The sequence below is a fragment of the Rhinatrema bivittatum genome, chromosome 1 (assembly GCF_901001135.1).
Source record: "Rhinatrema bivittatum chromosome 1, aRhiBiv1.1, whole genome shotgun sequence".
Lineage (NCBI taxonomy): Eukaryota > Metazoa > Chordata > Amphibia > Gymnophiona > Rhinatrematidae > Rhinatrema > Rhinatrema bivittatum.
This window is the reverse complement of record NC_042615.1, coordinates 512,223,629-512,236,913: the sequence shown is the minus strand read 5'-3', so window position 1 is coordinate 512,236,913 and position 13,285 is coordinate 512,223,629. Positions and strand designations below refer to the sequence as shown.

At 43.3% G+C, this 13,285-nt stretch overlaps 1 non-coding gene across 1 annotated transcript; it reads right to left on the bottom strand.

Annotated features, from left to right (window-relative positions):
* Window positions 1-10,905: 10,905 nt before the first annotated feature.
* TRNAT-UGU lies at window positions 10,906-10,978 on the bottom strand. Its single transcript has one exon. It is a non-coding gene; the product is annotated as a tRNA-Thr (tRNA).
* Between the last annotated feature and the right edge of the window lie 2,307 nt (window positions 10,979-13,285).

Below are 13,285 nucleotides of genomic sequence, written 5' to 3'. Positions count from 1 at the left end.
GGTAACTTGCACGGCACAGCAGATACTACCATAAGCTTGCTGGGCAGACTAGATGGATCATTTGATCCTTTTCTGTCATCATGTCTATATTTCTATGTAAGCAACTCTTGTGCTCTATAAGTCTCATGCAAATCATATGTTCAGCAGTCATTCCAATGCACAGACAGGCAATCAAATAAACCAATACAAGAAGTGACTTGTATTGAAATGTCCTGAAGGAAGAAACACAACCAGGGAATCAATATCTATAAACGTGCACATCACATATTTTCCACATTGAAAAGGATTAGTTTGTGATACGTCATGTTAATGAAGTAGAGGAGGACTGGAAGGCTCATCTGCATACTGCTCCCAGCATCCCCCAGGAGAGGAGTCCAGAGGTCACCGCAAGCGATCCAGAGATTGACTTCCACAGCCCCAGCTTCCAGAGGCCCCACACCCTTTGCAGTAGAGGAGGACAGGAAGATTAATTTAATGGTGGTTAAAGAGGATTGGTAAGTATAGCTTTCAGAAATTTTTGGACTTATAAAAGTTTGGTAAAAGGTGAAATTAAGGGATATATTATTTAGAGTTTGTGTGTGTCTGAGGTAATAAACAAACCAGAGAAAGTTAATTCTAGTGTCTGTCTTTCTCACCCACTCAACCCTTGACTTTTAGGCACGAGACACTTTCTCATTAAAAATCAATCAGGGTCTTATCTAAATCATATTATTGTACCAGCCCTTATTGAAAGTTTAATCATCCCCTTGTAGGACACTAGCTGATTAATTAGTAAATTCACCTGTAAATTTAAAGTTCTCTCATTCCAATTCCCTTAGTATCCTAAACTTAACTAGGAACTCAATAAAACTAAGATGAAGACAGCAGTCCAGCAGCAAAAGGGGGGATTTCCAGTCTTTTGCATTGCGTGTCACATGTATGATTTTTTACCCGCCGGTGAGAGATTGTATGTGTGCACTCGGTGCAAAGAGCTCCTGGTTCTCAGGGAATGAGTCCGATCTCTGAAGGCTAGAGTAGCAGACTTGAAGGAGCAGAGACAGACAGAGAGGTACACTGATGAGACCTTCAGGGACATAGTAGCCAAGTCCCAAATCCAGTCTGGCAACCCCAGTGCTGCCTTGGATTAGAAAGGTCTTCCAGGAGGAGAACATCACCCTGGTGTGCCAGGAAATGATCCTGTAGCAAGGACCTGCTCTCCAGGTGATGTATTGTCCTCTCGCACTGAGGACAAGTCTCCCAGGGCAACTGCCCAGAAGGGAAGGGTTAGGCCGGCCATCATAGTTGGTGATTCGATTATTAGAAATGTAGGTAGCAGGGTGGCTGGTGGATGTGAGGACCGCCTGGTAACTTGCCTACCTGATGCGAAGGTGCCAGATCTCACTCACTTATTTATTTATTTATTTATTTATTTATTTATTTATTTATTTATTTAAAGTCTTTTTTATACCGGGGTATAGCAAGTTGCCGGTTTACATTTTAACAACTCAATACAAATAATGGACGGTATAACTGAGTGGTTTATTAACAGAAATCCTTATAACATTCAAAGAACAAGCAACATAAACAGAGTAAACATAGGTCGTGCAGAGTGCAAGAAGTGATCAATAGATTGTAAAAAGTACTTGATACATATGTTACAGAATAACATGAGAGATTTGGGATACTCTTTCTAGGGTTTATTTCTAGAGTTATTTTAGTTCTAGAGTTATTTTATTTATTTATTTATTTAGCATTTTTTTATATACCGAGGTATAGCAGAGTTGCCTTCACTCCGGTTTACATTTATAACAACTTGTTACATTTAAAAGATTTTAAAATTTCATTTTAACAATAAAATGAGAACTGGCATATAATAGTAGTATAAACAGAACAAGATATACACAGGATAGGTACACTGAATAGGTAAACAGAAATATCTGAGTTAAATCATAAAAGGAGGCATCTGTAGCTTGAAGTGGAGAGATTGTCAAAGGGGGAGATTGAATGTTAGAAGGCTGTGGGATTATATTTTAAGATCATTGTGTGTGCTGTCATTAAGAGTTTGGCTGAGTAGCCAGGCTTTTAGGTCTTTTTTGAAGGATTTTATGTTTTCTTGAGCGGTTAGGTAATGAGGTAACAAATTCCATAGCTTTGGGCCAATGATGGAGAAGGCTCTGTTTCTGGTGGAGGACAGTTTGGCATGTGGAAGTGAAGGAATCACTAGTTGAAGTTTACTAGTTGTTTTTGTTGTACATTGAGAACAATGTATATGTATGATGTCATCAAGGGCAGTGTAGTCAGCTTTATAGATTGCTTTGTGAAGTATTGAGAGAACTTTGAATTCTCTTCTTTTCTCTATTGGGAGCCACTGTAATTGGTTGAGAACAGATGTAATGTGATCAGATTTTCTTTTACCAGTTAGGACTCTGGCAGCAGCATTCTGAAGTAGCTGCAAGGGTCTTAAGGACGTTTTAGGTAGGCCAATCAGGAGGGAGTTGCAATAGTCCAAACCGGAGAAGATGAGGGCTTGTAGGACGGTTTTGAAATCATGGGGGTGAAGCAGTGGTTTTAGGTGTTTGATTACTTGTAGTTTGTGAAAGCCTTCTTTTATTCTTGTAGATATGTGTTTTTTATAGTTTAGATCATTGTCTAACCAAAAGCCCAGATCTTTTACGTTATCTTTAAGTTGAATGAGGGTATTGTCAAAATGGAAGGGTGGTATCGTTTTTTGTCCAGAGTTTTTTCTGGCGATTAGGATACATTCAGTTTTGCTCATATTTAAACATAATTTGAGATGGATTAGCATGTTTCTGATTGCATCAAGGTGTGAGGCTGCTCTTGACATTGCGTCTTCTATGGAGGAGGAAATTGGAATGAGGATTTGTATATCATCGGTGTACATGTAATACGTTATGTCAAGTCTAGATAGGAGATAGCAAAAGGAATAAGGTAGATGTTGAATAAAATGGGTGATAGTGCCGATCCTTGTGGCACACCTGTTTCGAGGGGGATAGGGTTCGATGATATATTGTTGTAGGAGACTTTGAAATATCTATTTTTAAGGAAAGATGTAAACCAACTAAGAGTATTGCCCGCTAGTCCAATGGATTCAAGACTGGAGATAAGCATTTTGTGGTCCACTGTGTCGAAGGCTGCGGAGAGGTCCAAAAGAATCAGAAGGTATCCTTTTTTGTTGTCGAATCCTCTTAGGATGGTATTAGAAAGGTTGAGTAGGAGGGTTTCGGTACTCTGGTTTTTCCTGAATCCAAATTGGGTGGGATAAAGTATTTTATTATCGTCTAGATGTTCGTTAAGTTGTTTCAGAATCGCCTTCTCCGTCATTTTGGCAAAAAAGGGTAGGTTAGAGATTGGGCGGTAATTGTTTAGGTCATCTGGGTTGAGGTTTTTTTTCTTTAATAAAGGTGTGATTGTGGTGATTTTTAACTTGGGAGGCAGCTCACCTTCCTCGAGCGATTTGTTGATGATTGCTGCAATTGTTGGGGCTATTCGATAAGCAATTTCCTTAAGTACTCGGGTGGGAATGGTGTCTAAGTCATGACGTGCAGGGTTGATTTTTCTCATCATTTTTTCTGTTTCCGTAATAGAGATAGGTCTGAAGTTGAGCCAAGGAGAGATGTTATTTGTTGATGTTTGAATTTGGAAGCTTGATGTAGTATTGAAGATTTTGTCCTTAAAGAAGATAGCTAAATCTTGGCTTAAGTTTTTTTTGGTGACAGTTGCGTTGGAGTTGCAGTTGTCGGAAATGAGGTTGTTTACAATGTTGAACAAGGATTTGGATTTGTTAGTGGAATTTATTATTTTTTTACCGTAGTAGTCCCGTTTTGTATTTTGGATTGATTTTTTGTAGGCAGCTAATTGTGTGCGGTATTTCTGTTGTGTTGCGGGCAGCTTACTTTTTTGCCATTCTTTCTCTATTTTCCTGAGGGCTGTTTTCATGTTTTTTAGAGTGGTGTTAAACCAATCAATGATTGTCTGAATAACCATGTTTTGATTTCCTTTTTGAATGTTTTGAGGTCGCTGAGTGTGCTTAGGTGATCTGGTAAGGAGTTCCATAATTTTGGACCGGCAATTGAGAAGGCTCTATTCCTAGTGTTGGAAAGTTTTGCTGAAGGAAGAAGTGGTATGACTAGGTGAAGTTTGTTGGAGGTTCTTGTCGTTCATTGTGATTTGTGTAACTGAATCATGTTGTCGAGGGTGGTGTTTTCAGCTTTGTAAATTGTGTTGTGTAGTATTGTTAAAGTTTTGAATTCGATTCTTTGTTCGACCGGAAGCCAGTGAAGACTTTTCAGAACACGGGCGATGTGGTCTGATTTTTTTTTGCTGGTGAGTACCATGGCTGCGGCATTCTGTAACAGTTGGAGCAGTTTTAGGGTGGATTTTGACAGGCTGATCAGGAGTGAGTTGCCGTAGTCGAGGCTGGTGAAGATAAGAGATTGCAGTACAGTTCTGAAATCTTGTTGGTGTAGTAGTGGTTTAAGATGTTTGAGGATGTGAAGTTTATGAAAGCCTTCTTTGGTTTTCGTTGCGATGTTCTTTTTGAGGCTTAGTTCATGAAATGGAACATCCCATGGGCATGCATTTGTCAAAGAAGAATTGGTTGTTAAATGTGAACCTGAGTAGCGGGAAACTGTTTGGGTGAACGGGAAGCAACCTGAAAGCGGACTCTATGTCCGCTTTTGCCATCCAGGCCCCTCTTCCGCAAGACTGTAGCAGTGCCAATGCTGTATCGAAAGATGCGTACTGCACCGAGCAGTCCTCTTGCGGCAAATGGTCATTTACGGATTTTCCTGGTGGGGATGACAGATTTAGTATGAGCCAAAATTTTTCTTTTTCTTTCTTAGGGATTACCGCTAAAGGTGATAGGAACATAAGTTGGAATGATTGTTGCGCAAATGGGCCTGCTATCCTTCCTAATTCTAATTCCGTTTGCAACTTCTGATGGACAATTTCCGCGTGTTTAGTTGCCGAAGGAGAGTTGTTGATCTTTACTCCTTGAATTTGTCCCTGAAATGGGATAACGAACCCATCTTTAAACCCTTGCCAAATCTTATTTGCTTTCTCCTTGTTCGGGTATACCTCGAGCCGTGATTTCATAGCTTCTAGTTGTATTGGTGACGGTGCTTTTTCAAATTGCATCTTCTCATGGTTTAACCTTACGCCCCGGCGATGCTTTTTTGTTACATTTTAACATTGGGTGTGGGGCTGCGCAGATGGTGCAAACATGTTTGAATTTGCAGTCTTGAAATGTACATGTGGATTTGTTGTATCGCCAGCAAGTATTATCGTGGGCTGATGCCTGCTTTGATGTGTATCTGTAAGGAGATGTCCTTCGCGCATTCCTGGCTCTCATCCCCTGCTCAGAAGGTTTGCAAGTCATATGTTGTATCCACAAGCTGACATCCTGTGTTCCCCATGTCATATGGCAGTTCTCCTCCATTTTATCTCGGAACTGCTCGTCGTAATTCAACCACGACCAGCCCCCATGTTGCTGATATGCTCTCATGATATTGACTGCATATGCCAGCATCGGTCCGTATTGTGAATGGTCCTTCCTCCCAACCACACTGGCCATGTATAAGAATGCCGTTATCCAATTTATAGTCTTCGGTATTTTCCTCTCCTTTTCTTTGCTGTGCTTTCCTTCTGTAGACTTCTTCCGCCCCTCGGCTTTCCGACTTCCGAATAGTATACTAAAGATGTTGATGTATTTCTTCTTTTGAATTTTTCTTAAGCGCTTGGGCACTTCTTCCCAGAGCTCTGATAATGTAGTAAGCGCCGGCGGGCCTCTTGTCTCTTTCTCCCCAGCTCTCTTGAGTCCTTGCTGATCGCTGTCGGACTCTAAGGATGATGAACTAGAGGAGCTGGAGGAGCTACTGGAGCTGGTGCTCGCTCTACGCTTGCGCTTTGTTTTTTGCCTCTTTTTCCCTGACCCTGAGCTATCATGCGTCCCCATGTGCCCTGACCCATAAGATGGTACACTGAGCCCTGAGTCCGCTTCTTTGGTGAAGCACTCACCCGTAGTATGATGCTCGCTTGGTGCTTGGTGTGCTGCTTGACTTGTAGATGGATGTTCCTCGTCATCATGTTCGTTGCCCTGCGGCCCTCTTTGTTCACCTAACGAAGTTGCACCTTCATTCGTGACTTGTATTGTCACTGCGATGGACCTGTCCGGCCCTCCTCTTGTTGTCTCGTCTGTTATTTGACTTATTCCTCCTCCGTTGTTGAATGCTGGTCGCGTATACCGTGGAGGTGGCCATGGTCCTACTTCGCTGTCTTGGAACTGCGCGAGTCTCCGAAGGGGTTCTGTCCAAGCCCCCCCTGCAGGGTGGTAATGCTGTTCGTACCACCTTCCTTGATGTCGTCCGTCCTGCGGCCTCGTTGTTGGATTCCCATAGGGGTAAGCACTTTGCTCTTCCAGCCGCGCCTTTCTCTATTGTACCAACTTGGGTTTCCCCTATGGTGCCATCCTGCGCTACCTTGGCGCTGCCACGGATGACCCGCTTGATAGTCCAAATCGTATTGGTTTCGCGAATGAAATTCGCTGCCCTGGTAACTAGCGTATCCCGTTGCGTTGTTCTGCAAGACTTCGTCCCTCCAGTTGTCGTAGTGTGGAGAGTGTTCTCTAGCCCTCTGCTGTCTAGTTGGGGCTCGCTCGCCCTATCCGGCTCGTCGCCGGGGGCCTCTGCTGTTTCGCTCGATGCTGGCTCCGCTACCATTCCCTCTCTTGGAGCTTCAGCGATCTCCTTTTCATTCGGCTCGTCTCTTTCGCTGGTTGGTGCCCTGGTGCCAACCTTTCGGGTTCCTCCGCGCTCTCCTCTTGTCCTCTTCCTGCTGCGAGCCCTCTGTTGCGTTGACGGTTCGGGGTTCATTCCCCCTGTATTGTTGCCTTCCTCTAATGCCTTGGATCTTGTTACTCTTTGGGTTTGGCCCGCCTTCTTGGCCCTCTGTGAAACTCCTGCTGCTTTGCGGGATGGCATGCTGCTCCTACAAATACTATAAGACAGCATTTATTAGTTACTATTGAACTGGCAACATGTTTTGTCCTGACCCGGTTTGACGTTATTTATGAACCGGCTCGACGTTATTTATGTACCGCAAAATTATTAGTTTAAGTTTTTTTTTTTTTTAACATCCGCACAGACCGAACCTTCTTCTCCCCCGTAGCCCAGTGTCCCTTAGCTATGCTGCTTCTCATTTCTCCTTCCCCTATGTTTGGATTTTCTCCCCCTTTTCCTATAGCAAAGCAGTCCTTGGGGAATGTGCCTTGAGTTCTTCCCCGCGCCTTCCCTCCTACGCTTCCCCCCCACAGCTGCGCCACTCTGGGGGAACGTTCCCGGGCATTTTATATTCATTTAGTTTTTTTTGTTTTTTTTTGTCACTACGCTAAACACCATTGCAACGGTCCACGGAAAGGCACGACAAAGAGAAATATGGGTGGTGTGGACCACAAATTACTCGTGTAACATCACAGTACGGCAACCCCTTCCATAGCGCTCCCGTGCCCCCCACTGGCCCTGTCCCACTGTTGCATGCATTAACCCTGCTCTTCTCTCCCAAAACCAACTATCTTCTCTGCCCATCCTGTACTTGCCTTCCACCAACCACGCGGCCTCCTCCCTCACTGCCTCCCCACCATCCCTTGCTGACCATCTTGTCTCCGCCCCACCGCCTAGCACGTGGCTTCCTCCCTCACCACCCCGCCGCGCGACTGCGCGAGGTCATCAGGCCCAGCACTCCTACACCGGCTGCATCACCCTCGTCCTACCGGAGCCGGCAACGCGATCCAGGTCTCCCCCCGTGGCCCTCGCCCTGGTCACACCAAACCCCCCATCCGCACGTCCCTTGCCATAGTCTGTGCAGAACGAACAGCCTGCCGCAACCCAAGTCCCCTGTGCAAATAGGATTTCATTTCATTTCTTCCTAACCTTTCTCTCCCCCCCCTTTTTTTTTTTTATACTTGCGACTCGAGGCTAGCGACCACCACCGTAGCCGAACCACTCGGTCTGGCTCGGCTGATCCGGGGCTGGCCCTCGGTGACCCCCCAACACACCTCACGCTCCCCTACAGTGGCCCTCCCGCTCACTGGTGAAGGCAGGGAAGCGGCACCACTCCTCTCCCAACAACTATGTCTGTGTTCGCCGCCATCTCGCCCCCGTTTGCCTCCCCCTCCCTTCCCTCTCCTTCTCCCCTCTATATACTTGCAGTTGGGTCGCCGATGCTCTGCTTCCGCTGCTCCTGCCCTCGGTCGTCTCCGGCCCTCGTGACTCCCCGGTGGGCAGTGTTTGCCGGAACTCCTCCTGCCGCCGGGCCGCCCCGACACGGAACCATGCGGTGTCCGGGAGAGTCGGCGGAGTTCGGGGGGGTGGATTCTCCCTGCTCTGCTGACCCAGCGGCAAAGCTCCCCGTGAGTCGACCACGCCGCGCCGATAGCTGCCGCGTGGTATGCCGCGATCCTCTCTTCGCCTTGCTGGCTTGCACGCAAAGGGGCGGCTGCTGCTCGTCCTCGGCCCTTTAAGAGGGCCGTTGAGTCATCGAACGGCGCCGCGGGTGCCTTCCGATGATGCCCTATTGGGCTCCTTTCCTCCCCCTTCTTCTTTTTCGTGCGGACCGCCACACTACGTGGGGTGGTGCGTCCGTTATTGGGGTGGGCTCTGGCCAGTAAGCCCGGGCCCACCTATTTACCTCAATGACTGTAATGAAAACAATGAGATCAAGTTGGACTGAGCTTTCAATTTCTTGACATCCTGTCTTGGGGGCGCATCTTTTTAAGGGAGGGACCCATGAAGTTCTCTAATCACCTTCAACAAATCAATTTTCTCTGAGCCAGAAATTAACAAAGAAAATTGTTTCTACGATGAGATGCACTTCTCTTTAGAAAAATCCAGAAGTTTTGGAAAAGTCTGATGGCGGAAAGCAGGTAAAAATGGAACCATAAAATTAATAGCACAACATTAACAATGTGTGTCAATCTCTTGAAATTGCAAGACACAACTGAAGATATTCCTAGAGCTAGAAAAACAAGGTCCCATGTAAACATTGCCAGTCCTTATCGTATTCTGCAGGTATTTCTGACATGCTAACTGAATAGCGCGTGGGTACTTATATCAGAAAGAGCAAAGGGCAGCTCATCCAGTCTTAAAGTTGAGACATCTGGTGGCAACTTCCAAAGAGATCTCAAGTGTTTATTGAGGGAATTGATACTATAAGCTGCCAAATCATATTCTCTCTCTTCTGCAGTGATCATCTTGCGAGAGATGAGCAGTTAATGTTTGCATGCCTATTTATTTCTGGGTCCATCTTCAGTATTCTGTGCAAGTTATGCTTTATGCTATTGAATTGTATAGAGAACTTGTAAGGATACAGTGCTCAAATAGTGCCAGGAGAAGAGGCTGGAGGCCTTTTCCATTCAAAATAGCTAGACAGAAATTTAGAAAAACACAAAATGTTCAGTGCAGTTTACTCAAATAATTGCATAGAAAGGAGATCTAACTTACTGCCCAGAAAGTGAACATAGCAAAGGCAAGAAAACGGGAAGAGATGTCTAGAAATCTTTAAGATTTACCTATTTAATGCTATAAAATCAATCAGAAAACTTGCTCTTCATGCTGACATTTAATAGCAGTTTTATCGTTCCCTTTCAACATTCTCAATCAGAACGAGGATTCTTTGCCATCTGATCCTCACAAACCATTAGTGGATTTCAAGAACCTGAATGTCCAATGGATTGCACACAGTAGTTTCAAACAGAAAATAAGGGTAAAGTGTGAGAAATTGGAGCCAAAGGTTTCATATACGTCCTTTCTGGTTGAAGTAAACCCCAATGCATACATTTCTTGGGAGAATACAAGGAAGAAGGAGAGGTTTATGGAAAGATTTCTCAGTGTTTCCAATAGGTCTTTACAGCGATAGAAAACAAGCGCACATCCAAAGATATAAATACAAAGCAACACATAGTTGACAAATGAAGACCTCCAAAATAATGAAAAGAGTAAAGAGAGACAATGCTTTGCAAACCTGAAAGAACATATCTAAAATTCAAATAGGTTTAAAAATAATAAAAATAACCTCAACTATTCCATTGGGAACTTAATTAATATAAAGAATGAGGACATACATGATTGGTTTCCTTTTGAAAGGGAGTGGAACAGAATAATGTTGGGGAGAAGAAGAAAGCAGGAATGTGAAATGGTTTTTCAACTACATTATTTACGTCACACAGTCACTGAAAGAAGATAAACCAGGAAGGCTACTGTGCTCAAACAGCAGTTACAAAAAATGACTGAGAAATGAAATGAGAATAAAAGAAAAACTAGGTCATATCAAATTTCAATCCTGATTCCCATTCCAGGTCTATGAGAAAAATACTTATAAATGACCTCCTTAGTGAGCCACCAGGACCCGGAGGCATTCACACAAGCTCCATTAAAATGAATTAAAAAGGTGTCCTTGTCTTTAAATGGATTGGCATGTTTTCTTCACTGGGGCAGAGGTGTCAACTCCTGAGCTGAGCATTTTCCTCAAGATTCATTTTTGAAGTGATGGAAATTTATGCTCCGGAAAGATATCCTCCTCCAAAGGAAGAGCTGAGATGCACACTTGGCAGCATCAGAGAAGGAAATTTCATTCTGAAAATTAAAAGAGGAAAAGTTGCAATAATGAGGGGAGGAGCTTCTTCTACCTCTTAGTATATTTTGGGCAAGAGCACACATGGAATGCAGTGTGTAAGTTGAGCAATGAATTGTGAGCATCTAACTCTCCCCACAAGTTTTGTAAATGAATATGAATTTTAGAAGAGAATGTGAAAAATGGAATAAGAAGCAATGTAGCCAGCTAGGCGAGTGGAAGGTATGCCAAAGTTCAATCTGAGGAAGATAGAAGGCTTTTTCCTTCAATTTGCAGAAATGAAGGTTCTGATGAGAATTGAACTCATGACCTCTGGTTTACAAGACCAGTGCTCTAACCACTGAGCTACAGAGCTATAAAATTAATCAGAAAACTTGCTCATCATGCTGACATTAAATAGCAGTTTTATTGTCCCCGTTCAACATTCTCAATCAGAACGAGGATTCTTTGCCATCTGATCCTCACAAACCATTAGTGGATTTCAAGAACCTGAATGTCCAATGGATTGCACACAGTAGTTCACAAACAGAAAATAAGGGTAAAGTGTGAGAAATTGGAGCCAAAGGTTTCATATACGTCCTTTCTGGTTGAAGTAAACCCTAATGCATACATATCTTGGGAGAATACAAGGAAGAAGGAGAGGTTTACGGAAAGATTTCTCAGTGTTTCCAATAGGTCTTTACAGCGATAGAAAACAAGCGCACATCCAAAGATATAAATACAAAGCAACACATAGTTGAAAAATGAAGACCTCCAAAATAATGAAAAGAGTAAAGAGAGACGATGCTTTGCAAACCTGAAAGAACATATCTAAAATTCAAATAGGTTTACTGAGAAGGCCCTATTTACCAGACTTGACTATGTCCTGATGCTGATTTCAGGGACATAAGCCAATACTCAGCACTATTGGGCTAAGTTTAGCCAGGTAAGTCTGACTGTGGTGGCAAAAAGGTCCAAAGTTATCTGGGTAAACTTACCTGGATAACTTTAAACTTAACTGGTAATATTCAACAGGAAAGATGTCCCCCTAAATATCCTTCCTAAAGTTACCCTGGTATCTTGCTGCTTGTCACTGCACTCAATATTGATTTTGTAGTATTTATTTGCAGAATTAGAGGTGCAAGCTGTATATTTATTTATTTGATTACGCTTAATATACTGCTTAATCCAATTTCTCATCTAGTAGTTAACAATACAAAAGCTACCCCCTTTCAATGACCACTACCTAATAGCATTAAATTGCCCCTACATAAAAGAGTCATCCAAATATGAACCTAACCTATTCACCCTCTAAAACCTGACTCAGTGGGCTTATGTCCCATTCTATATAGTTTGAGGTTAATTATAGATCACAGAATCCCTTATAAAATGATTGGTTGAATGTTGTTATCAAATAAATTTAATAGCAGTTTTTATGAGGGTTATAATTTGCTACTGACTTTTTATTGCATATAGGGCTCCTACAGCTTTTTCTTACAGTATTTTTATTGTCAATTTAAAATTCCCAGATGCACTTAATGTTAGGATAAAATATGTATATTCTGGGGACAGGGATGGGTAATTCTAGTACTTGAGAGCTACAAACATTCCTACTTTCTAGTATACCCTAATGAATTTGCATGAAATAGATTTGCATACATCTGAGGCAGTGTGCATGTAAATCTCTCTCATATATATTCATTAGAGATATCCCAAATACATAACCAGTTTGTGGCACTCAAGAACTAGAGTTGCCAGCAGTTTATGGGTACACATCTTGTCAAATTTTGTTTTGACATGTGGCCATGCCCACTTCTAGGTTAATCCCCACCATTGACACCCCCTCTCAGCCAATCAGAGTTCACGTCTGGGTCAAATCCCACCCTTTCCCTGTCCTAACCCTGCCCCTTTGTTGACATCACCAACGCCCCACCCACACCCCGCCCCCTTTTGTCCGGTTTGGATGACATCATTTACGGACAAGCCCCCTGTCTGGCCCTTATGGATGACATATACTGGAACTGGAAATAGGTTTTTCAAGATGGCAGTGTGGGCTTAGAGACAGGAAATGACATATATCCAAGATGGCAGTTATTGTGGAAGGGCCAGAAATGCATGTTTAGTAAAACCAAAACAAAGAGAGTTTGAATCATGATGCTGTGAACCAGTTGCAGGCAACCATCTTGGAATGATGTCACAGGCATACACTTCCATCGTAGTAGCCTAGCAACAGAAAAAGCATCATCAGAAGCAGTGGTCATGAATCACGGTAGGAGGCTACTGAGATCCAGGAGAACAACTTCAGATAAAGTTCCGGGGAAGGACATTTATCCTGCTGAATATATAGAAACATATATATATAGAAACATAGAAACATAGAAATGACGGCAGAAGAAGACCAAATGGCCCATCCAGTCTGCCCAGCAAGCTTCCCTCATTTTTTCTCTCATACTTATCTGTTTCTCTTAGCTCTTGGTTCTAATTCCCTTCCACCCCCGCCATTAATGTAGAGAGCGGTGATGGAGCTGCATCCAAGTGAAATATCTAGCTTGATTAGTTAGAGGTATAGGACAAGTTATCCGGCTAATCTTAGTCGGATAACTTGTCCAGTAAATGGCCTCCTGAATATTGGTCTCATGATGGCCAAGACAGAGCTGCTTATCTTTCCCCACAAGCTCACTTC